The 22,541-nt window shown below is 43.4% G+C and overlaps 18 non-coding genes across 18 annotated transcripts; 3 read left to right on the top strand and 15 right to left on the bottom strand.

Moving 5' to 3' along the window:
- Positions 1-12,162: 12,162 nt before the first annotated feature.
- On the bottom strand, positions 12,163-12,325 carry LOC135000655 (U1 spliceosomal RNA). Its single transcript, XR_010202500.1, has one exon. It is a non-coding gene; the product is annotated as a U1 spliceosomal RNA (small nuclear RNA).
- A 152-nt stretch (positions 12,326-12,477) lies between these two features.
- LOC135000640 (U1 spliceosomal RNA) lies at positions 12,478-12,641 on the bottom strand. The gene has a single exon (XR_010202485.1). It is a non-coding gene; the product is annotated as a U1 spliceosomal RNA (small nuclear RNA).
- A 674-nt stretch (positions 12,642-13,315) lies between these two features.
- Positions 13,316-13,478, bottom strand: LOC135000644 (U1 spliceosomal RNA). The gene has a single exon (XR_010202489.1). It is a non-coding gene; the product is annotated as a U1 spliceosomal RNA (small nuclear RNA).
- Positions 13,479-13,630: 152 nt separating this feature from the next.
- On the bottom strand, positions 13,631-13,794 carry LOC135000635 (U1 spliceosomal RNA). Its single transcript, XR_010202480.1, has one exon. It is a non-coding gene; the product is annotated as a U1 spliceosomal RNA (small nuclear RNA).
- Positions 13,795-14,468: 674 nt separating this feature from the next.
- On the bottom strand, positions 14,469-14,631 carry LOC135000646 (U1 spliceosomal RNA). Its single transcript, XR_010202491.1, has one exon. It is a non-coding gene; the product is annotated as a U1 spliceosomal RNA (small nuclear RNA).
- A 152-nt stretch (positions 14,632-14,783) lies between these two features.
- Positions 14,784-14,947, bottom strand: LOC135000637 (U1 spliceosomal RNA). Its single transcript, XR_010202482.1, has one exon. It is a non-coding gene; the product is annotated as a U1 spliceosomal RNA (small nuclear RNA).
- A 674-nt stretch (positions 14,948-15,621) lies between these two features.
- Positions 15,622-15,784, bottom strand: LOC135000645 (U1 spliceosomal RNA). Its single transcript, XR_010202490.1, has one exon. It is a non-coding gene; the product is annotated as a U1 spliceosomal RNA (small nuclear RNA).
- Positions 15,785-15,933: 149 nt separating this feature from the next.
- On the bottom strand, positions 15,934-16,098 carry LOC135000648 (U1 spliceosomal RNA). The gene has a single exon (XR_010202493.1). It is a non-coding gene; the product is annotated as a U1 spliceosomal RNA (small nuclear RNA).
- Positions 16,099-17,070: 972 nt separating this feature from the next.
- Positions 17,071-17,233, bottom strand: LOC135000632 (U1 spliceosomal RNA). Its single transcript, XR_010202477.1, has one exon. It is a non-coding gene; the product is annotated as a U1 spliceosomal RNA (small nuclear RNA).
- A 674-nt stretch (positions 17,234-17,907) lies between these two features.
- On the bottom strand, positions 17,908-18,070 carry LOC135000657 (U1 spliceosomal RNA). Its single transcript, XR_010202502.1, has one exon. It is a non-coding gene; the product is annotated as a U1 spliceosomal RNA (small nuclear RNA).
- A 152-nt stretch (positions 18,071-18,222) lies between these two features.
- LOC135000626 (U1 spliceosomal RNA) lies at positions 18,223-18,386 on the bottom strand. The gene has a single exon (XR_010202472.1). It is a non-coding gene; the product is annotated as a U1 spliceosomal RNA (small nuclear RNA).
- A 671-nt stretch (positions 18,387-19,057) lies between these two features.
- Positions 19,058-19,220, bottom strand: LOC135000641 (U1 spliceosomal RNA). Its single transcript, XR_010202486.1, has one exon. It is a non-coding gene; the product is annotated as a U1 spliceosomal RNA (small nuclear RNA).
- A 152-nt stretch (positions 19,221-19,372) lies between these two features.
- Positions 19,373-19,536, bottom strand: LOC135000658 (U1 spliceosomal RNA). Its single transcript, XR_010202503.1, has one exon. It is a non-coding gene; the product is annotated as a U1 spliceosomal RNA (small nuclear RNA).
- Positions 19,537-20,210: 674 nt separating this feature from the next.
- LOC135000656 (U1 spliceosomal RNA) lies at positions 20,211-20,373 on the bottom strand. Its single transcript, XR_010202501.1, has one exon. It is a non-coding gene; the product is annotated as a U1 spliceosomal RNA (small nuclear RNA).
- A 152-nt stretch (positions 20,374-20,525) lies between these two features.
- LOC135000634 (U1 spliceosomal RNA) lies at positions 20,526-20,689 on the bottom strand. The gene has a single exon (XR_010202479.1). It is a non-coding gene; the product is annotated as a U1 spliceosomal RNA (small nuclear RNA).
- A 144-nt stretch (positions 20,690-20,833) lies between these two features.
- Positions 20,834-20,949, top strand: LOC135000662 (U5 spliceosomal RNA). Its single transcript, XR_010202507.1, has one exon. It is a non-coding gene; the product is annotated as a U5 spliceosomal RNA (small nuclear RNA).
- Positions 20,950-21,219: 270 nt separating this feature from the next.
- On the top strand, positions 21,220-21,336 carry LOC135000667 (U5 spliceosomal RNA). The gene has a single exon (XR_010202512.1). It is a non-coding gene; the product is annotated as a U5 spliceosomal RNA (small nuclear RNA).
- Positions 21,337-21,622: 286 nt separating this feature from the next.
- Positions 21,623-21,735, top strand: LOC135000666 (U5 spliceosomal RNA). Its single transcript, XR_010202511.1, has one exon. It is a non-coding gene; the product is annotated as a U5 spliceosomal RNA (small nuclear RNA).
- The last annotated feature ends 806 nt before the right edge of the window (positions 21,736-22,541 follow it).

The raw sequence follows: 22,541 nt of genomic DNA on the forward strand, positions 1-22,541 counted from the left end.
TACACAGTAACTGATTGCGCCACAGCAACACTTTGCAAAAGTCCATACTGACAAAGGCTAATAAGCATTCATCTAGAACGATTCCTAGAAACATTTTAAAAAGTCAATAATGTGGAGAGTTTTTGTAAGATGTTTCTTCCATCAACCAATGAAGAAACACATTGGTACTTTCCCATGATGAGTGAGTGCTTCAGGATCTCTTGCACTTACATGTGCAGCAGAGTACTGTAATGGAAGCATGCTGGGTCCATAACCCAGAGGTAGGCAGATTGAAACTATCCTCTGCTATATGCATTTTTTTTTGTTAATTAAAGTAATCCAAAACTGGGATTGATATTTTTGCTCTTTTATTTTTACTTAAAGTACAATAACTTTTACCATTTTAATTTGTTTTAATAGTATATTGACAGTATTGTTTTCTTTCAAAAATCCAATTAATTTTCTTTACCCGATTATTAAAATGGTAATTGACAAAAACAAACTACATTGTCACCAGAAGAGCAATACAAAATGTACAAATGATATATTAAAATCATCTTTCCAGCTTGAATTTCAATGATGCATTGGGGCAACGATTTTGTGAGAAACATCTTCACCCTTAAATAAAGATTTTCTTAATTCCTTACCTGTGTGCTAATTAGATATCACCTTGTTTTCACATTAAACAGACTTCCACATGAGAAAGCAGCAAGGATGCAGTGGCGTTAATGTTTCCTGGTGTCAACCTGTATTATTTCAGTAGATATTCAAATGAGGATGCATCTTGCTGCCTTTCCAATGAAGCAAGTTTAATTTAGTAATAGGTGAAAAACCATCCCTACAAAGGTGTTAATCAGAAACTTGGCTTTGTGGACACTTTTCAGAGAACAAATTTGTTAGCATAAAAATAAAGCCAGAAAATGAAGAGCTGTTTAATCACTCAATTGGATTTTTTTGCCAGCATATTTCTTTTTCTCTGCAACCCACTGCTAAATTGTGCTTCCTAGCTGTTTTTATAAAATCACTGAATCAAATCTAACTCTGATTACATCAGAGAAGGCCAGGTACCCTACACCATAAGAGGGGGTTTGAAATTTTGACTTGTCTACATAAAGATCACCAAAATCTGATAACAAGGTCAATTACGTCCCTGGGTGGGATTGAACCACCAACCTTTTGGTTAATAGCCTTACACAGTAACTGATTGCGCCACAGCAACACTTTGCAAAAGTCCATACTGACAAAGGCTAATAAGCATTCATCTAGAACGATTCCTAGAAACATTTTAAAAAGTCAATAATGTGGAGAGTTTTTGTAAGATGTTTCTTCCATCAACCAATGAAGAAACACATTGGTACTTTCCCATGATGAGTGAGTGCTTCAGGATCTCTTGCACTTACATGTGCAGCAGAGTACTGTAATGGAAGCATGCTGGGTCCATAACCCAGAGGTAGGCAGATTGAAACTATCCTCTGCTATATGCATTTTTTTTTGTTAATTAAAGTAATCCAAAACTGGGATTGATATTTTTGCTCTTTTATTTTTACTTAAAGTACAATAACTTTTACCATTTTAATTTGTTTTAATAGTATATTGACAGTATTGTTTTCTTTCAAAAATCCAATTAATTTTCTTTACCCGATTATTAAAATGGTAATTGACAAAAACAAACTACATTGTCACCAGAAGAGCAATACAAAATGTACAAATGATATATTAAAATCATCTTTCCAGCTTGAATTTCAATGATGCATTGGGGCAACGATTTTGTGAGAAACATCTTACCCTTAAATAAAGATTTTCTTAATTCCTTACCTGTGTGCTAATTAGATATCACCTTGTTTTCACATTAAACAGACTTCCACATGAGAAAGCAGCAAGGATGCAGTGGCGTTAATGTTTCCTGGTGTCAACCTGTATTATTTCAGTAGATATTGAAATGAGGATGCATCTTGCTGCCTTTCCAATGAAGCAAGTTTAATTTAGTAATAGGTGAAAAACCATCCCTACAAAGATGTTAATCCGATACTTGGCTTTGTGGACACTTTTCAGAGAACAAATTAGTTAGCATAAAAATAAAGCCAGAAAATGAAGAGCTGTTTAATCACTCAATTGGATTTTTCTGCCAGCATATTTCATTTTCTCTGCAAACCACTGCTAAATTGTGCTTCCTAGCTGTTTTTTTATAAAATCACTTAATCAAATCTAACTCTGATTACATCAGAGTAGGCCAGGTACCCTACACCATAAGAGGGGGTTTGAAATTTTGACTTGTCTACTTAAAGATCACCAAAATCTGATGACAAGGTCAATAACATCCCTGGGTGGGATTGAACCACCAACCCTTTGGTTAATAACCAAACACACTAACCGATTGCACTACAGAGACACTTTGCAAAAGTACATACTGACAAAGGCTAATAAGCATTCATCTAGAACGTTTCCTAGAAAACTTTAAAAAGTCAATAATCTGGAGAGTTTTTGTAAGATGTTTCTTCCATCAACCAATGAAGAAACGCATTGGTACTTTCCCATGATGAGTGAGTGCTTCAGGTTCTCTTGCACTTACATGTGCAGCAGAGTACTGCAATGGAAGCATGCTGGGCCCCTTAACCCAGAGGTAGGCAGATTGAAACTATCCTCTGCTATATGCATTTTTTTTTGTTAATTAAAGTAATCCAAAACTAGGATTGATATTTTTGCTCTTTTATTTTTACTTAAAGTACAATAACTTTTACCATTTTAATTTGTTTTAATAGTATATTGACAGTATTGTTTTCTTTCAAAAATCCACTTAATTTTCTTTACCCTATTATTAAAATGGTAATTGACAAAAACAAACTACATTGTCACCAGAAGAGCAATACAAAATGTACAAGTGATATATTAAAATCATCTTTCCAGCTTGAATTTCAATGATGCATTGGGGCAACGATTTTGTGAGAAACATCTTCACCCTTAAATAAAGATTTTCTTAATTCCTTACCTGTGTGCTAATTAGATATCACCTTGTTTTCACATTAAACAGACTTCCACATGAGAAAGCAGCAAGGATGCAGTGGCGTTAATGTTTCCTGGTGTCAACCTGTATTATTTCAGTAGATATTGAAATGAGGATGCATCTTGCTGCCTTTCCAATGAAGCAAGTTTAATTTAGTAATAGGTGAAAAACCATCCCTACAAAGATGTTAATCAGATACTTGGCTTTGTGGACACTTTTCAGAGAACAAATTTGTTAGCATAAAAATAAAGCCAGAAAATGAAGAGCTGTTTAATCACTCAATTGGATTTTTTTGCCAGCATATTTCTTTTTCTCTGCAAACCACTGCTAAATTGTGCTTCCTAGCTGTTTTTATAAAATCACTGAATCAAATCTAACTCTGATTACATCAGAGAAGGCCAGGTACCCAACACCATAACAGGGGTTTTTGAAATTTTGACTTGTCTACTTAAAGATCACCAAAATCTGATAACAAGGTCAATTACATCCCTGGGTGGGATTGAACCACCAACCTTTTGGTTAATAGCCGTACACACTAACTGATTGCGCCACAGCGACACTTTGCAAAAGTACATACTGACAAAGGCTAATAAGCATTCATCTAGAACGTTTCCTAGAAAAACTTTAAGTAGTCAATAATCTGGAGAGTTTTTGTAAGATGTTTCTTCCATCAACCAATGAAGAAACACATTGGTACTTTCCCATGATGAGTGAGTACTTCAGGATCTCTTGCAATTACATGTGCAGCAGAGTACTGTAATGGAAGCATGCTGGGTCCATAGCCCAGAGGTAGGCAGATTGAAACTATCCTCTGCTATATGCGTTTTTTTTTGTTAATTAAAGTAATCCAAAACTGGGATTGATATTTTTGCTCTTTTATTTTTACTTAAAGTACAATAACTTTTACCATTTTCATTTGTTTTAATAGTATATTGACAGTATTGTTTTCTTTCAAAAATCCACTTAATTTTCTTTACCCGATTATTAAAATGGTAATTGACAAAAACAAACTACATTGTCACCAGAAGAGCAATACAAAATGTACAAGTGATATATTAAAATAATCTTTCCAGCTTGAATTTCAATGATGCATTGGGGCAACGATTTTGTGAGAAACATCTTCACCCTTAAATAAAGATTTTCTTAATTCCTTACCTGTGTGCTAATTAGATATCACCTTGTTTTCACATTAAACAGACTTCCACATGAGAAAGCAGCAAGGATGCAGTGGCGTTAATGTTTCCTGGTGTCAACCTGTATTATTTCAGTAGATATTCAAATGAGGATGCATCTTGCAGCCTTTCCAATGAAGCAAGTTTAATTTAGTAATAGGTGAAAAACCATCCCTGCAAAGGTGTTAATCAGAAACTTGGCTTTGTGGACACTTTTCAGAGAACAAATTTGTTAGCATAAAAATAAAGCCAGAAAATGAAGAGCTGTTTAATCACTCAATTGGATTTTTTTGCCAGCATATTTCTTTTTCTCTGCAACCCACTGCTAAATTGTGCTTCCTAGCTGTTTTTATAAAATCACTGAATCAAATCTAACTCTGATTACATCAGAGAAGGCCAGGTACCCTACACCATAAGAGGGGGTTTGAAATTTTGACTTGTCTACATAAAGATCACCAAAATCTGATAACAAGGTCAATTACGTCCCTGGGTGGGATTGAACCACCAACCTTTTGGTTATTAGCCTTACACAGTAACTGATTGCGCCACAGCAACACTTTGCAAAAGTCCATACTGACAAAGGCTAATAAGCATTCATCTAGAACGATTCCTAGAAACATTTTAAAAAGTCAATAATGTGGAGAGTTTTTGTAAGATGTTTCTTCCATCAACCAATGAAGAAACACATTGGTACTTTCCCATGATGAGTGAGTGCTTCAGGATCTCTTGCACTTACATGTGCAGCAGAGTACTGTAATGGAAGCATGCTGGGTCCATAACCCAGAGGTAGGCAGATTGAAACTATCCTCTGCTATATGCATTTTTTTTTGTTAATTAAAGTAATCCAAAACTGGGATTGATATTTTTGCTCTTTTATTTTTACTTAAAGTACAATAACTTTTACCATTTTAATTTGTTTTAATAGTATATTGACAGTATTGTTTTCTTTCAAAAATCCAATTAATTTTCTTTACCCGATTATTAAAATGGTAATTGACAAAAACAAACTACATTGTCACCAGAAGAGCAATACAAAATGTACAAATGATATATTAAAATCATCTTTCCAGCTTGAATTTCAATGATGCATTGGGGCAACGATTTTGTGAGAAACATCTTCACCCTTAAATAAAGATTTTCTTAATTCCTTACCTGTGTGCTAATTAGATATCACCTTGTTTTCACATTAAACAGACTTCCACATGAGAAAGCAGCAAGGATGCAGTGGCGTTAATGTTTCCTGGTGTCAACCTGTATTATTTCAGTAGATATTGAAATGAGGATGCACCTTGCTGCCTTTCCAATGAAGCAAGTTTAATTTAGTAATAGGTGAAAAACCATCCCTACAAAGATGTTAATCAGATACTTGGCTTTGTGGACACTTTTCAGAGAACAAATTTGTTAGCATAAAAATAAAGCCAGAAAATGAAGAGCTATTTAATCACTCAATTGGATTTTTTTGCCAGCATATTTCTTTTTCTCTGCAAACCACTGCTAAATTGTGCTTCCTAGCTGTTTTTATAAAATCACTGAATCAAATCTAACTCTGATTACATCAGAGAAGGCCAGGTACCCTACACCATAACAGGGGTTTTCGAAATTTTGACTTGTCTACATAAAGATCACCAAAATCTGATAACAAGGTCAATTACGTCCCTGGGTGGGATTGAACCACCAACCTTTTGGTTAATAGCCTTACGCAGTAACTGATTGCACCACAGCAACACTTTGCAAAAGTCCATACTGACAAAGGCTAATAAGCATTCATCTAGAACGATTCCTAGAAACATTTTAAAAAGTCAATAATGTGGAGAGTTTTTGTAAGATGTTTCTTCCATCAACCAATGAAGAAACACATTGGTACTTTCCCATGATGAGTGAGTGCTTCAGGATCTCTTGCACTTACATGTGCAGCAGAGTACTGTAATGGAAGCATGCTGGGTCCATAACCCAGAGGTAGGCAGATTGAAACTATCCTCTGCTATATGCATTTTTTTTTGTTAATTAAAGTAATCCAAAACTGGGATTGATATTTTTGCTCTTTTATTTTTACTTAAAGTACAATAACTTTTACCATTTTAATTTGTTTTAATAGTATATTGACAGTATTGTTTTCTTTCAAAAATCCACTTAATTTTCTTTACCCGATTATTAAAATGGTAATTGACAAAAACAAACTACATTATCACCAGAAGAGCAATATAAAATGTTCAAGTAATATATTAAAATCATCTTTCCAGCTTGGATTTCAATGATGCATTGGGGCAACGATTTTGTGAGAAACATCTTCACCCTTAAATAAAGATTTTCTTAATTCCTTACCTGTGTGCTAATTAGAGATCACCTTGTTTTCACATTAAACAGACTTCCACATGAGAAAACAGCAAAGATGCAGTGGCGTTAATGTTTCATGGTGTCAACCTGTATTATTTCCGTAGATATTGAAATGAGGATACATCTTGCTGCCTTTCCAATGAAGCAAGTTTAATTTAGTAATAGGTGAAAAACCATCCCTACAAAGATGTTAATCAGATACTTGGCTTTGTGGACACTTTTCAGAGAACAAATTTGTTATCATAAAAATAAAGCCAGAAAATGAAGAGCTGTTTAATCACTCAATTGGATTTTTCTGCCAGCATTTTTCTTTTTCTCTGCAACCCACTGCTAAATTGTGCTTCCTAGCTGTTTTTATAAAATCACTGAATCAAATCTAACTCTGATTACATCAGAGAAGGCCAGGTACCCTACACCATAACAGGGGTTTTTGAAATTTTGACTTGTCTACTTAAAGATCACCAAAATCTGATAACAAGGTCAATTACGTCCCTGGGTGGGATTGAACCACCAACCTTTTGGTTAATAGCCGTACACACTAACTGATTGCGCCACAGCGACACTTTGCAAAAGTACATACTGACAAAGGCTGATAAGCATTCATCTAGAACGTTTCCAAGAAAAACTTTAAATAGTCAATAATCTGGAGAGTTTTTGTAAGATGTTTCTTCCATCAACCAATGAAGAAACACATTGGTACTTTCCCATGATGAGTGAGTGCTTCAGGATCTCTTGCAATTACATGTGCAGCAGAGTACTGTAATGGAAGCATGCTGGGTCCATAGCCCAGAGGTAGGCAGATTGAAACTATCCTCTGCTATATGCATTTTTTTTTGTTAATTAAAGTAATCCAAAACTGGGATTGATATTTTTGCTCTTTTATTTTTACTTAAAGTACAATAACTTTTACCATTTTAATTTGTTTTAATAGTATATTGACAGTATTGTTTTCTTTCAAAAATCCACTTAATTTTCTTTACCCGATTATTAAAATGGTAATTGACAAAAATAAACTGATGAGGATACTACTGCAGTCTTTGTTTCGTCTGTACCCGCTGAAAGAGCAGCAAAAGGTGGAGATCTTGATGGGACAGTTGAAAGGGCTTGCACTTAGAGAGGTTACTTCCTGGCCTACTGAAGAGAAGAAGACTGTGGACCAGATCCTCAACAGGCTTGCTACCACATTTGACACAAGGACAGTGTCAGAACTTAAAATGCACTTCTTTGCTCGAAAGCAACAACCAGGAGAGTCACTACGGGGCTATGCCCTCAGCTTGCAGGAAGCACTCAGAGATGTTCAGCAAGCAGACCCTGAGCAAGTGCATGACAAAGAGAAAATGTTATTGGACCAGTTCACTGAAGGTGCAAGGGGCGAATTTGTAAAACTCAGCTGCGACTATTGAGATTGCAGAAGCCTGGAAGCACATTCCTGGATTTTAAAGAGGCTGCGATTAAAGTTCTAGGCTCCAGTCTTACTTCAGGGGCTGTTCCACAAGAGTCTATTCCAGAGATGCCACGGTATCAAGAGAATTCTGATGCCCAGGAGTCAAGTTTTAAAGGAGCTACTTACCCACCTACAGTAAAAGGAGTGACAGTGCCATGTTCAAAGACATGCATATTTGACTCTTCTAGTGAGTTACGAAGTCTGCTGGCTGAACTGACACGTGGTGTGACAGAGATGCGCAGAGACCTGCAGATTCTGAAGAGACAGCAGGCACTGCTCCATGAAGAAATGGAATGGTGCCAGGAGAGGAGACCACTGAACAGTTCCCAATGGGACCTACATAGAAACAGGGAGACACTTTTTTCCAACCACTTTGCCTCCCAAAGGCGACCCATTTTTCAAAGCTGTGAAGGAAGCGGACAAATTAAGAGAGAATTTGAGCAGCCAGATCATTTAAACTCCAAATTCATGTGGTTAACCCGTTATGTTAGCCAAAGCCCGGTGGTTCAAGTTTGCATCAATGGAGTCTCAATGCCCGCTCTCTTAGACACTGGATCACAAGTGACCACAATACAAGCAACACAGTTTGAGCAGCATTGGACTGAGGAACAGATGTTTCCGTCAACTTCCACATTGATAAACCCGATTGCAAGCAATGGGCACTGCATCCCTTGCAAAGGATACTCGGAAGCTGAAATTCAAATCGGACGAACAGTGCTACCACAGCAAGGCTTCATCATCACCACTGCCCAAGATGATGGATTGCCTCCAGTGATAGTGGGCATGAATGTGTTGCGGAACTGCTGTGAGGAGCTCGTAGCAGCACTCCAAGGAGAGTTTCAAACTGACAAGCTCCAGGAGAAACAAGGCCTTCAACCTGGGATAGCCAAACAAAAGGGAAGAATGATAACAGAATTATCTGTAAGAGAGGAACATGAAAAAAATAAGGCTAGCCAAATAATGATAGAAATGCCCATCTCCAGTGTCCAGATTATCCGAAAGAATGCTTCAATGTTAGGCATGAATAATATAGCATCCAGTTCTAGAAACTGTGAGCAACCTATTCAAGGAACCAGTTTTGACCACCTGCAAGATAAAAGTCAGATGATAAGACACCTCAAAGCCTTACTGAAGATTGGGAAATACCTGACCAAGCGACAAAGGCAAGAATCCTCGCCAGAACTCCTGAAGTTGTTGAGACAGCGAGAAAGGCTGTTTGAAGAGAAAGGACAGTTGGTTCGATGTAGTGTGGATCCTAATACTCATTATAGGATCAGTCAACTTGTAATTCCAAGACAAAGTGCTTGTTATGTGCTTGAAGAATATCACGACAAGTCAGGTCACCCTGGGTGCAAAAGGATGGAAACAAGCATCTGGAAAAAGTTCTTTTGGGTTGAAATGAGGGAAGACATCAAGAGATGGTGCCGAAACTGTCCAACCTGTTCTGTAAGAAGAACCTTGCTGCCTCTTTCTCTCCAGAATCCATTGTCCCAAACCAGCTGTGATACTGAATCCCAAGATGGAATGGAAGAGGCTCATAAAATGTATTTACAGCAGACTAAGGTGGTTTGTCACCGACAAGGAGGCAAGAAGACTAGGGCTTGCAAAACAGAAAACCACCATAGTCAGCTGCAGTTTTGTACAGCATGTCCCAAAGACAGTTTAGAAAGAGTTCAATACTCATCCATGGCAGGGGGGTTGAGGTTTCCTAGACAAACTTTTCAAGACCATATACTGTCCAGATTTCAACCGATTGCTCCAGGAGCATGTGTTAATGTACTATAGCACAAAAGGAATTATACCTATCAGATACTGATGTTAAAAATGTTGATAAATGTTAATGTTTCAGACATAATCTGTGTTCACTAATGAATGTGACTGGATATAGTGAGAAGTTTATATAGGGATAAAACCAAAATGCGTGAGGACACGCATGTTTTGGGGGGGGGGCACGTGTGATATCCCATAACAACAAGGACATTTTTGACAACAGTGTAGTTGCCTGTGCCATTTTAAATAAAGTTTATTTAAAAGAAAATTGAACAGCAGTTTGAGAAGTCAGTTGGAGCCATGGTGAGGAAAGAGCTGGCGACGCCATTACGCAGAGATGAGCAGCTGAGAGAGGGGAGACAAATAAGCTGAAAATTGCATGAGAGAGTAAGCAGTAGTGCAAAATACAGCAGTGGAAGTGCAGCAATTAACAAGTAAGAACGCCATGACACTCTCAGCCAAGAGAGTGCACAGCAAGTGTCAGAGACAGGAGAGTATAAAGCCTTTATACCAATGCTGACTGGCCTACATCTGAGGGGAAACTGCCTCAGAAACATCTATTGACTGGGTGAGATAAATCCATATTTATACTGAAACCTACTCCACTGCAAAGGACATTATCCTATATTTACTATACCTATGCAGCGATTTACATGGGAAGCAGCTCCAGTTTGTTTTAAACAATCATCTTTACTACACAGAGCTACAATATTTTGTTCACAGCTAAAGGAGACAATAGCTGCATATAACTATGTAACAACATAACCGGGCCCCAACGTGCACATAGAGACTCCCTGCAGTGACACCAATGTTATCTGGGACTTAAATATTGTCTGCATAAGTTGATTTCTATTACTAAGCAACATAGTATTAATCTCAGATTTAGTTATATTACCATTTGTGTAATGACTTAAAGTGTATATGGTGTCTGTGTTTAAGTTGCTTGAATCAAATCTTTCCCTTCCCTACTGTAATCAGTTCCTTTTCTGAGTTATGTGGTAAACCATTTATTCTTTCATACAAAGCCCTGCCTGCCTTTCTTTGTGTCTGGGGAAACCTTGCCTCTCTGCCAGGAATAGAGAAGAGCTGCTGCTGAAGGAGGAATAGTCCATCAAGGTATCCCTGACCTGTTCCACATAGTTTACACACTTGTTATACCGGGGTGTTACATTGTGTGTGACTGACCTTAGGAAGAAACCGGAGCCTCCGCTGCAGTGACCCAGCAACCAGGGCACGGGAGTATACAGTGCCGCTGGGAGTGATGAAGCTGCAGTAAAGATGTCTATTAGACCTAGCCTGCTGCAGCCCTTGTAGATTCTCATAAAAAAAGTTCTTCTTTTCTTGTCAAAATTAATAGCTAAGAATAGGCTGCTTGAGGCAGGCCCCTGTTAAGTGGCCTGCTACTGAAGGCAACAACTACAAACTGAGCTCCCTGTTCATGGAAGCGGGGTTATAGAGGAGAATGCGCTGAGCATCTTGGGAACAGTCAAAAGCTTTGAGCCGGTTGGTGCCTCAGATCAAGATCCTACTCTACACCCCAATGTGAATCCTTGTGGAGTCCAGTGTACCCCACAGAAGAAATTAATGTGTCACACCCATTGGCAGCAACCTTAGAATAGCTGCTGACGGGCACAATTGAGAAAGGAAGGGGGGGGGACATTTGAATCCAGCACATAGATCAATTCAAATATGTAATTTGAACCTTCCTATTTTAAAATATAATGGATGAACCTCACCCTGTGAGAACAATCTTCATGATATAGAGATCTCATATGCAAAATAAGTATGAGTTGGGATAGGGCTGGGGAGGGTGGCTGCTCGGGCAGCCCCTCCCCCGTCAAGTTAAGGAGATTCAACTGAGGAAGCACAAGGGAACTCTCGTCTGGGGACAACAACTGCAGGGAGACCACATCTTTTCAGATGAACATGGGAGGGCGGAAGGCTGCCTAATACTGAAGCACCATCAAATATCAAACCATATGCAATAACTAGTACAAGCATTCCTGGGGGAAGGTCTGCAGGAGACGAATTTGCATACGGTGATGTCATCCAAGCAGTGGGCCAAAGTTGGCTGGAACCCTCATCTGCATATGAAAAGAGAAAAGGGTTATGCAGGGCATGGCGGCCTTTTGCGGCGCTTGGATGACCCCTAGTTCGCATTAAACACCTCCACCCTCCTTCGGTGTGGGGCTCATGTTGACTATGCCCCAGCCCCTGAAGCATTCAAGCTGATTTCTTGCAGCAGCTGGGCACTGTAACAGCTCCAGAGCTGCTCTGTAAGGCAAATAAAAGGGTGTGGGCCCTGCAGCACTACCTGTAGTTCGCATTGTGCGTTGGAAGGCACAAAGTAATCAGACGGGAGAAGTCAGGATAGTGCGCAAGGGCATAGAAGGGAGCGGCTCAAGAAAAGAGAAGTGGAAACAGACAGCAAACTAGGCTGGAGAGAGACCTGAGACAAAGAGATCTGAATTATACGAGAGCCGACCAGGGGAAACACAAATTATGCAGTCAAGTTTCCCACATTTGGGGAAATCGCAGGGGCAGCACAGCCAGAGTGCAATGGGTGAGCCTTGCCCTGGGAGAAGCACCTTCAAGATCATAGTATCTCACCTGGCAGGTAAGTAGGAGTTGGGCTAGAGCTGGGGAGGGTCGCTGCTCGGGCACCCCCCTGTCAAGTGAAGGAGATCCAACTGAGGCAGCACAATGGAACTCTCGAAAGAAGAACAAGGCTAGAGGAAGATCTGAGACAAAGAAATCTGACTTTTACCAGAGCTGACCAGCGGAAAACACAAACACAGTCCCCCACTACCACAAATAATGCAGGCGAGTTTCCCACATTTGGGGAAATCACAGGGGTCAGCATACCCAGAATGCAATGAATGAACCTCACCCTGGGTGAACAATCTTCATGACCATGGTGTCTCCTATGCAAAATAAGTATGATTTGGGATAGGGCTGGGGAGGGCCGCTGCTCAGGCACATCTCTGTCAAGTAAAGTTAATTCAACTGAGGCAGCACAAGGGAACTCTCATCTGGGGACAACAACTGCAGGGAGAACACATATTTTCAGATGAACATGGGAGGGCAGAAGGCTGCCTAATACTGAAGCACCCCCAAACAACAAACCAAATGCAACAACTAGTGCAAGCATTCCTGGGGGAAGGCCTGCAGCAGATGGATTTGCATATGGTGATGTTATCCAAGCAGTGGGTCAAAGTTGGCTTCAACCCTCATCTGCATATGAAAAGAGCAAAGGGGCGTGCAGGGCATGGCGGCCTTTTGCGCTGCTTGGATGACCCCTAGATCGCATTAAACACCCCCACCCTCCTTTGGTGTGGGGCTCATGTTGGCCATGCCCCATCCCATGAAGCATTCAAGCTGATTTCTTGCAGCAGCTGGGCACTGTAACAGCTCCAGAGCTGCTCTGTAAGGCAAGTAAAAGGGTGTGGGCCCTGCAGCACTACCTGTAGTTTGCATTGTGCATTGGAAGGCACAAAGTAAGCAGACGGGAGGAGAAGTCAGGATAGTGCACAAGGGTATAGAAGGGAGGGGCTCAAGAAAAGAGAAGTGGAAACAGACAGCAAACTAGGCTGGAGAGAGACCTGAGACAAAGAGATCTGAATTATACGAGAGCCGACCAGGGGAAACACAAATTATGCAGTCAAGTTTCCCACATTTGGGGAAATTGCAGGGGCAGCACACCCAGAGTGCAATGGGTGAGCCTTGCCCTGGGAGAAGCACCTTCATGATCATAGTATCTCACCTGGCAGGTAAGTAGGAGTTGGGCTAGAGCTGGGGAGGGTCGCTGCTCGGACACCCCCCTGTCAAGTGAAGGAGATCCAACTGAGGCAGCACAAAGGAACTCTCGAAAGAAGAACAAGGCTAGAGGAAGATCTGAGACAAAGAAATTTGACTTTTACCAGAGCTGACCAGAGGAAAGCACAAACACAGTCCACCACTACCACAAATAATGCAGTCGAGTTTCCCACATTTGGGGAAATCACAGGGGTCAGCATACCCAGAGTGCAATGAATGAACCGCACCCTGGGAGAACAATCTTCATAACAATGGTATCTCCTATGCAAAATAAGTATGATTTGGGATATGGCTGCGGAGGGCCGCTGCTCAGGCACATCTCTGTCAAGTAAAGGAGATTCAACTGAGGCAGCACAAGGGAACTCTCATCTGGGGACAACAACTGCAGGGAGAACACATATTTTCAGATGAACATGGGAGGGCAGAAGGCTGCCTAATACTGAAGCACCCCCAAACAACAAACCAAATGCAACAACTAGTGCAAGCATTCCTGGGGGAAGGCCTGCAGCAGATAGATTTGCATATGGTGATGTCATCCAAGCAGTGGGTCAAAGTTGGCTTCAACCCTCGTCTGCATATGAAAAGAGAAAAGGGGCGTGCAGGGCATGGTGGCCTTTTGTGGCACTTGGCTGACCCCTAGTTTGCATTAAACACCTCCACCCTCCTTCGGTGTGGGGCTCATGTTGGCTATGCCCCAGCCCCTGAAGCATTCAAGCTGATTTCTTGCAGCAGCTGGGCACTGTAACAGCTCCAGAGCTGCTCTGTAAGGCAAGTAAAAGGTTGTGGGCCCTGCAGCACTACCTGTAGTTCGCATTGTGCGTTGGAAGGCACAAAGTAAGCAGAAAGGAGGAGAAGTCAGGATAGTGCGCAAGGGCATAGAAGGGAGCTGCTGAAGAAAAGAGAAGTGGAAACAGACAGCAAACTAGGCTGGAGAGAGACCTGAGACAAAGAGATCTGAATTATACGAGACCTGACCAGGGGAAACACAAATTATGCAGTCAAGTTTCCCACATTTGGGGAAATCGCAGGAGCAGCACACCCAGAGTGCAATGGGTGAGCCTTGCCCTGGGAGAAGCACCTTCATGATCATAGTATCTCACCTGGCAGGTAAGTAGGAGTTGGGCTAGAGCTGGGGAGGGTCGCTGCTCGGGCACCCCCCTGTCAAGTGAAGGAGATCCAACTGAGGCAGCACAAAGGAACTCTCGAAAGAAGAACAAGGCTAGAGGAAGATCTGAGACAAAGAAATCTGACTTTTACCAGAGCTGACCAGAGGAAAGCACAAACACAGTCCACCACTACCACAAATAATGCAGTCGAGTTTCCCACATTTGGGGAAATCACAGGGGTCAGCATACCCAGAGTGCAATGAATGAACCGCACCCTGGGAGAACAATCTTCATAACAATGGTATCTCCTATGCAAAATAAGTATGATTTGGGATATGGCTGGGGAGGGCCGCTGCTCAGGCACATCTCTGTCAAGTAAAGGAGATTCAACTGAGGCAGCACAAGGGAACTCTCATCTGGGGACAACAACTGCAGGGAGAACACATATTTTCAGATGAACATGGGAGGGCAGAAGGCTGCCTAATACTGAAGCACCCCCAAACAACAAACCAAATGCAACAACTAGTGCAAGCATTCCTGGGGGAAGGCCTGCAGCAGATAGATTTGCATATGGTGATGTCATCCAAGCAGTGGGTCAAAGTTGGCTTCAACCCTCGTCTGCATATGAAAAGAGAAAAGGGGCGTGCAGGGCATGGTGGCCTTTTTCGGCACTTGGCTGACCCCTAGTTTGCATTAAACACCTCCACCCTCCTTCGGTGTAGGGCTCATGTTGGCTATGCCCCAGCCCCTGAAGCATTCAAGCTGATTTCTTGCAGCAGCTGGGCACTGTAACAGCTCCAGAGCTGCTCTGTAAGGCAAGTAAAAGGGTGTGGGCCCTGCAGCACTACCTGTAGTTCGCATTGTGCGTTGGAAGGCACAAAGTAAGCAGAAAGGAGGAGAAGTCAGGATAGTGCGCAAGGGCATAGAAGGGAGCGGCTCAAGAAAAGAGAAGTGGAAACAGACAGCAAACTAGGCTGGAGAGAGACCTGAGACAAAGAGATCTGAATTATACGAGACCTGACCAGGGGAAACACAAATTATGCAGTCAAGTTTCCCACATTTGGGGAAATCGCAGGGGCAGCACACCCAGAGTGCAATGGGTGAGCCTTGCCCTGGGAGAAGCACCTTCATGATCATAGTATCTCACCTGGCAGGTAAGTAGGAGTTGGGCTAGAGCTGGGGAGGGTCGCTGCTCGGGCACCCCCCTGTCAAGTGAAGGAGATCCAACTGAGGCAGCACAAGGAAACTCTCGAAAGAAGAACAAGGCTAGAGGAAGATCTGAAACAAAGAAATCTGACTTTTACCAGAGATCAGAGGAAAACACAAACACAGTCCCCCACTACCAACAAATAAAGCAGTCGCGTTTCCCACATTTGGGGAAATCACAGGGGTCAGCATACCCAGAATGCAATGAATGAACCTCACCCTGGGAGAGTAATCTTCATGACCATGGTATCTCCTATGCAAAATAAGTATGATTTGGGATAGGGCTGGGGAGGGCCGCTGCTCATGCACATCTCTGTCAAGTAAAGGAGATTCAACTGAGGCAGCACAAGGGAACTCTCATCTGGGGACAACAACTGCAGGGAGAACACATATTTTCAGATGAACATGGGAGGGCAGAAGGCTGCCTAATACTGAAGCACCCCCAAACAACAAACCAAATGCAACAACTAGTGCAAGCATTCCTGGGGGAAGTTCTGCAGAAGACGGATTTGCATACGGTGATGTCATCCAAGCAGTGGGTCAAAGTTGGCTTCAACCCTCGTCTGCATATGAAAAGAGAAAAGGGGCGTGCAGGGCATGGCGGCCTTTTGCGGTGCTTGGATGACCCCTAGTTCGCATTAAACACCTCCACCCTCCTTCGGTGTGGGGCTCATGTTGGCTATGCCCCAGCCCCTGAAGCATTCAAGCTGATTTCTTGCAGCAGCTGGGCACTGTAACAGCTCCAGAGCTGCTCTGTACGGCAAGTAAAAGGGTGTGGGCCCTGCAGCACTACCTGTAGTTTGCATTGTGCATTGGAAGGCACAAAGTAAGCAGACAGGAGGAGAAGTCAGGATAGTGCACAAGGGTATAAAAGGGAGGGGCTCATGAAAAAAGAAGTGGAAACAGACAGCAAACTAGGCTGGAGAGAGACCTGAGACAAAGAGATCTGAATTATACGAGAGCCGACCAGGGGAAACACAAATTATGCAGTCAAGCTTCCCACATTTGGGGAAATCAGAGTGCAATGGGTGAGCCTTGCCCTGGGAGAAGCACCTTCATGATCATAGTATCTCACCTGGCAGGTAAGTAGGAGTTGGGCTAGATCTGGGGAGGGTCGCTGCTCGGGCACCCCTCTGTCAAGTGAAAGAGATCCAACTGAGGCAGCACAAGGAAACTCTCGAAAGAAGAACAAGGCTAGAGGAAGATCTGAGACAAATAAATCTGACTTTTACCAGAGCTGACCAGAGGAAAGCACAAACACAGTCCCCCACTACCACAAATAATGCAGTCGAGTTTCCCACATTTTGGAAATCACAGGGGTCAGCATACCCAGAATGCAATGAATGAACCTCACCCTGGGAGAACAATCTTCATGACCATGGTATCTCCTATGCAAAATAAGTATGATTTGGGATAGGGCTGGGGAGGGCCGCTGCTCAGGCACATCTCTGTCAAGTAAAGGAGATTCAACTGAGGCAGCACAAGGGAACTCTCATCTGGGGACAACAACTGCAGGGAGAACACATATTTTCAGATGAACATGGGAGGGCAGAAGGCTGCCTAATACTGAAGCACCCCCAAACAACAAACCAAATGCAACAACTAGTGCAAGCATTCCTGGGGGAAGGCCTGCAGCAGATGGATTTGCATACGGTGATGTCATCCAAGCAGTGGGTCAAAGTTGGCTTCAACCCTCGTCTGCATATGAAAAGAGAAAAGGGGCGTGCAGGGCATGGCGGCCTTTTGCGGCGCTTGGATGACCCCTAGTTCACATTAAACACCTCCACCCTCCTTCGGTGTGGGGCTCATGTTGGCTGTGCCCCAGCCCCTGAAGCATTCAAGCTGATTTCTTGCAGTAGCTGGGCACTGTAACAGCTCCAGAGCTGCTCTGTACGGCAAGTAAAAGGGTGTGGGCCCTACAGCACTACCTGTAGTTTGCATTGTGCATTGGAAGGCACAAAGTAAGCAGACAGGAGGAGAAGTCAGGATAGTGCACAAGGGTATAAAAGGGAGGGGCTCATGAAAAAAGAAGTGGAAACAGACAGCAAACTAGGCTGGAGAGAGACCTGAGACAAAGAGATCTGAATTATACGAGAGCCGACCAGGGGAAACACAAATTATGCAGTCAAGCTTCCCACATTTGGGGAAATCGCAGGGGCACCACACCCAGAGTGCAATGGGTGAGCCTTGCCCTGGGAGAAGCACCTTCATGATCATAGTATCTCACCTGGCAAGTAAGTAGGAGTTGGGCTAGAGCTGGGGAGGGTCGCTGCTCGGGCACCCCCCTGTCAAGTGAAAGAGATCCAACTGAGGCAGCACAAGGGAACTCTCGAAAGAAGAACAAGGCTAGAGGAAGATCTGAGACAAATAAATCTGACTTTTACCAGAGCTGTCCAGAGGAAAGCACAAACACAGTCCCCCACTACCACAAATAATGCAGTTGAGTTTCCCACATTTGGGGAAATCACAGGGGTCAGCATACCCAGAATGCAATGAATGAACCTCACCCTGGGAGAACAATCTTCATGACCATGGTATCGCCTATGCAAAATAAGTATGATTTGGGATAGGGCTGGGGAGGGCCGCTGCTCAGGCACATCTCTGTCAAGTAAAGGAGATTCAACTGAGGCAGCACAAGGGAACTCTCATCTGGGGACAACAACTGCAGGGAGAACACATATTTTCAGATAAACATGGGAGGGCAGAAGGCAGCCTAATACTGAAGCACCCCCAAACAACAAACCAAATGCAACAACTAGTACAAGCATTCCTGGGGGAAGGCCTGCAGCAGATGGATTTGCATATGGTGATGTCATCCAAGCAGTGGGTCAAAGTTGGCTTCAACCCTCGTCTGCATATGAAAAGAGAAAAGGGGCGTGCAGGGCATGGCGGCCTTTTGCGGCGCTTGGATGACCCCTAGTTCGCATTAAACACCTCCACCCTCCTTCGGTGTGGGGCTCATGTTGGCTATGCCCCAGCCCCTGAAGCATTCAAGCTGATTTCTTGCAGCAGCTGGGCACTGTAACAGCTCCAGAGCTGCTCTGAACGGCAAGTAAAAGGGTGTGGGCCCTGCAGCACTACCTGTAGTTTGCATTGTGCATTGGAAGGCACAAAGTAAGCAGACGGGAGAAGTCAGGATAGTGCGCAAGGGCATAGAAGGGAGCGGCTCAAGAAAAGAGAAGTTGAAACAGACAGCAAACTAGGCTGGAGAGAGACCTGAGACAAAGAGATCTGAATTATACGAGAGCCGACCAGGGGAAACACAAATTATGCAGTCAAGTTTCCCACATTTGGGGAAATCGCAGGAGCAGCACACCCAGAGTGCAATGGGTGAGCCTTGCCCTGGGAAAAGCACCTACATGATCATAGTATCTCACCTGCCAGGTAAGTAGAAGTTGGGCTAGAGCTGGGGAGGGTCGCTGCTCGGGTACCCCCCTGTCAAGTGAAGGAGATTCAACTGAGGCAGCACAAGGGAACTCTCGAAAGAAGAACAAGGCTAGAGGAAGATCTGAGACAAATAAATCTGACTTTTACCAGAGCTGACCAGAGGAAAGCACAAACACAGTCCCCCACTACCACAAATAATGCAGTCGAGTTTCCCACATTTGGGGAAATCACAGGGGTCAGCATACCCAGAATGCAATGAATGAACCTCACCCTGGGAGAACAATCTTCATGACCATGGTATCTCCTATGCAAAATAAGTATGATTTGGGATAGGGCTGGGGAGGGCCGCTGCTCAGGCACATCTCTGTCAAGTAAAGGAGATTCAACTGAGGCAGCACAAGGGAACTCTCATCTGGGGACAACAACTGCAGGGAGAACACATATTTTCAGATGAACATGGGAGGGCAGAAGGCTGCCTAATAATGAAGCACCCCCAAACAACAAACCAAATGCAACAACTAGTGCAAGCATTCCTGGGGGAAGGCCTGCAGCAGATGGATTTGCATACGGTGATGTCATCCAAGCAGTGGGTCAAAGTTGGCTTCAACCCTCGTCTGCATATGAAAAGAGAAAAGGGGCATGCAGGGCATAGCGGCCTTTTGCGGCGCTTGGATGACCCCTAGTTCGCATTAAACACCTCCACCCTCCTTCGGTGTGGGGCTCATGTTGGCTATGCCCCAGCCCCTGAAGCATTCAAGCTGATTTCTTGCAGCAGCTGGGCACTGTAACAGCTCCAGAGCTGCTCTGTACGGCAAGTAAAAGGGTGTGGGCCCTGCAGCACTACCAGTAGTTTGCATTGTGCATTGGAAGGCACAAAGTAAGCAGACAAGAGGAGAAGTCAGGATAGTGCACAAGGGTATAAAAGGGAGGGGCTCATGAAAAAAGAAGTGGAAACAGACAGCAAACTAGGCTGGAGAGAGACCTGAGACAAAGAGATCTGAATTATACGAGAGCCGACCAGGGGAAACACAAATTATGCAGTCAAGCTTCCCACATTTGGGGAAATCGCAGGGGCACCACACCCAGAGTGCAATGGGTGAGCCTTGCCCTGGGAGAAGCACCTTCATGATCATAGTATCTCACCTGGCAGGTAAGTAGGAGTTGGGCTAGAGCTGGGGAGGGTCGCTACTCGGGCACCCCCCTGTCAAGTGAAAGAGATCCAACTGAGGCAGCACAAGGGAACTCTCGAAAGAAGAACAAGGCTAGAGGAAGATCTGAGACAAATAAATCTGACTTTTACCAGAGCTGACCAGAGGAAAGCACAAACACAGTCCCCCACTACCACAAATAATGCAGTCGAGGTTCCCACATTTGGGGAAATCACAGGGGTCAGCATACCCAGAATGCAATGAATGAACCTCACCCTGGGAGAACAATCTTCATGACCATGGTATCGCCTATGCAAAATAAGTATGATTTGGGATAGGGCTGGGGAGGGCCGCTGCTCAGGCACATCTCTGTCAAGTAAAGGAGATTCAGCTGAGGCAGCACAAGGGAACTCTCATCTGGGGACAACAACTGCAGGGAGAACACATATTTTCATATAAAAATCTTGGTCATGCTCTGGTTTCTCTTCAGAACGAACAAATCTTTCGCCTCTTACTAAAGATTTCCGTGGAGAGGAGCAAAACCGAGTTTTATCTCAATTTTTGCATGCCCCATCTTTTTGGGGTTTCTTTTACCGGTTTAAAGATAGAATGAGTGTGCTTTAATGTAAGCTCATTTGCATAGAAATGACAGTAAATGTTTATTTATGTTCAAACAGAACTTTCTTGACCATGCTACTTGCTTTAAAGATCTGGGAGCACATGGAATACAGTACAAACCATGCTTATAGCAAGGAGAAGCCAGGTGAGAAATCTGCTTTCTTTCAAATTGGGCACTCACTTTGATCTGAATGAGGACTGCTGGCACAGCACTCAGGCGACAGGTGGAATCTTGGTCATGCTCTGGTTTCTCTTCAGAACGAACAAATCTTTCGCCTTTTATTAAAGATTATCCGTGGAGAGGAGCAAAACTGAATTTTATCTCAATTTTTGCATGCCCCATATTATTGGGGTTTCTTTTATCAGTTTAAAGACAGAACGAGTGTGCTTTCTTGTTAGCTTTAATGTAAGTTTATTTGCATAACAATGACAATAAATGTCTGTTTCTTTTCAAGCAGAACTTTCTTGACCATACTAATTGCTTGAAAGATCTGGGAGCACATGGAAAAGAGTACAAACCATGTTTATAGCAAGGGGAAGCCTGGTGAGAAATCTGCTTTCTTTCTTTCAAATTGGGTGCTCACTTTGAGCTGAATGAGGACTGCTGGCATGGCACTCAGGCGACAGGTGGAATCTTGGTCATGCTCTGGTTTCTCTTCAGAACGAACAAATCTTTCGCCTTTTACTAAAGATTTCCGTGGAGAGGAGCAAAACTGAGTTTTATCTCAATTTTTGCATGCCCCATATCATACCTCCCAACTGTCCCGATTTTCGCGGGACAGTCCCGTTTTTTGGGGACTGTCCCGCTGTCCCACCTGCGGGCCGCAGTGTCCCGCGGTGGGGAGGACAATTGGGAGGCTCTGTCTGTCGCTGCCCTGCTTAGCAGAGCAGCGGTGAATAGACGCTGTGCGCATGCGCACAGCGTCTATTCACTGAAGTCAGAGGGAGAGGTGGCATGCCAGCGGCTCACAGAGCGCTGGGCATGCCCGCTCAGTGCCGAAAACGGGGGCGTGACTCGCGATCGCGGGTCCTCCCGCGAAGCCACGCCCCCTTTTACTTAGGCCACACCCTTTTTGGGAGCGCGCGCGACTTCGCCGCGCGTGTGTCCCTCTTTGCGAGCCGACAAAGTTGGGAGGTATGCCCATATTATTGGGGTTTCTTTTATCAGTTTAAAGACAGAACGAGTTTGCTTTCTTGTTAGCTTTAATGTAAGTTTATTTGCATAACAATGACAGTAAATGTTTGTTTCTTTTCAAACAGAACTTTCTTGACCATGCTACTTGCTTGAAAGATCTGGGAGCACATGGAAAACAGTACAAACCATGCAGTATCACAAGAGCCTTTATTTGATCTTTCATGAAGATAGAGCAGAATTGAGGACACGTCAACAATTTCTGCCGAAGGTGGTTCATCTTTCCACATGGTGCCTTTGGCCACTGACACCTTCGTTGAGTCAAAGTCTCTGGCTGTGGTCAGAACTTTGAAAATTTATGTCACCAGAACGGTTCAGATTAGGAAAACAGAGGCTCTGTTTGTCCTGTATGCTCCCAAAAGGATTGG

The sequence above is a fragment of the Pseudophryne corroboree genome, unplaced genomic scaffold, assembly GCF_028390025.1.
Source record: "Pseudophryne corroboree isolate aPseCor3 unplaced genomic scaffold, aPseCor3.hap2 scaffold_1557, whole genome shotgun sequence".
Classification (NCBI taxonomy): domain Eukaryota; kingdom Metazoa; phylum Chordata; class Amphibia; order Anura; family Myobatrachidae; genus Pseudophryne; species Pseudophryne corroboree.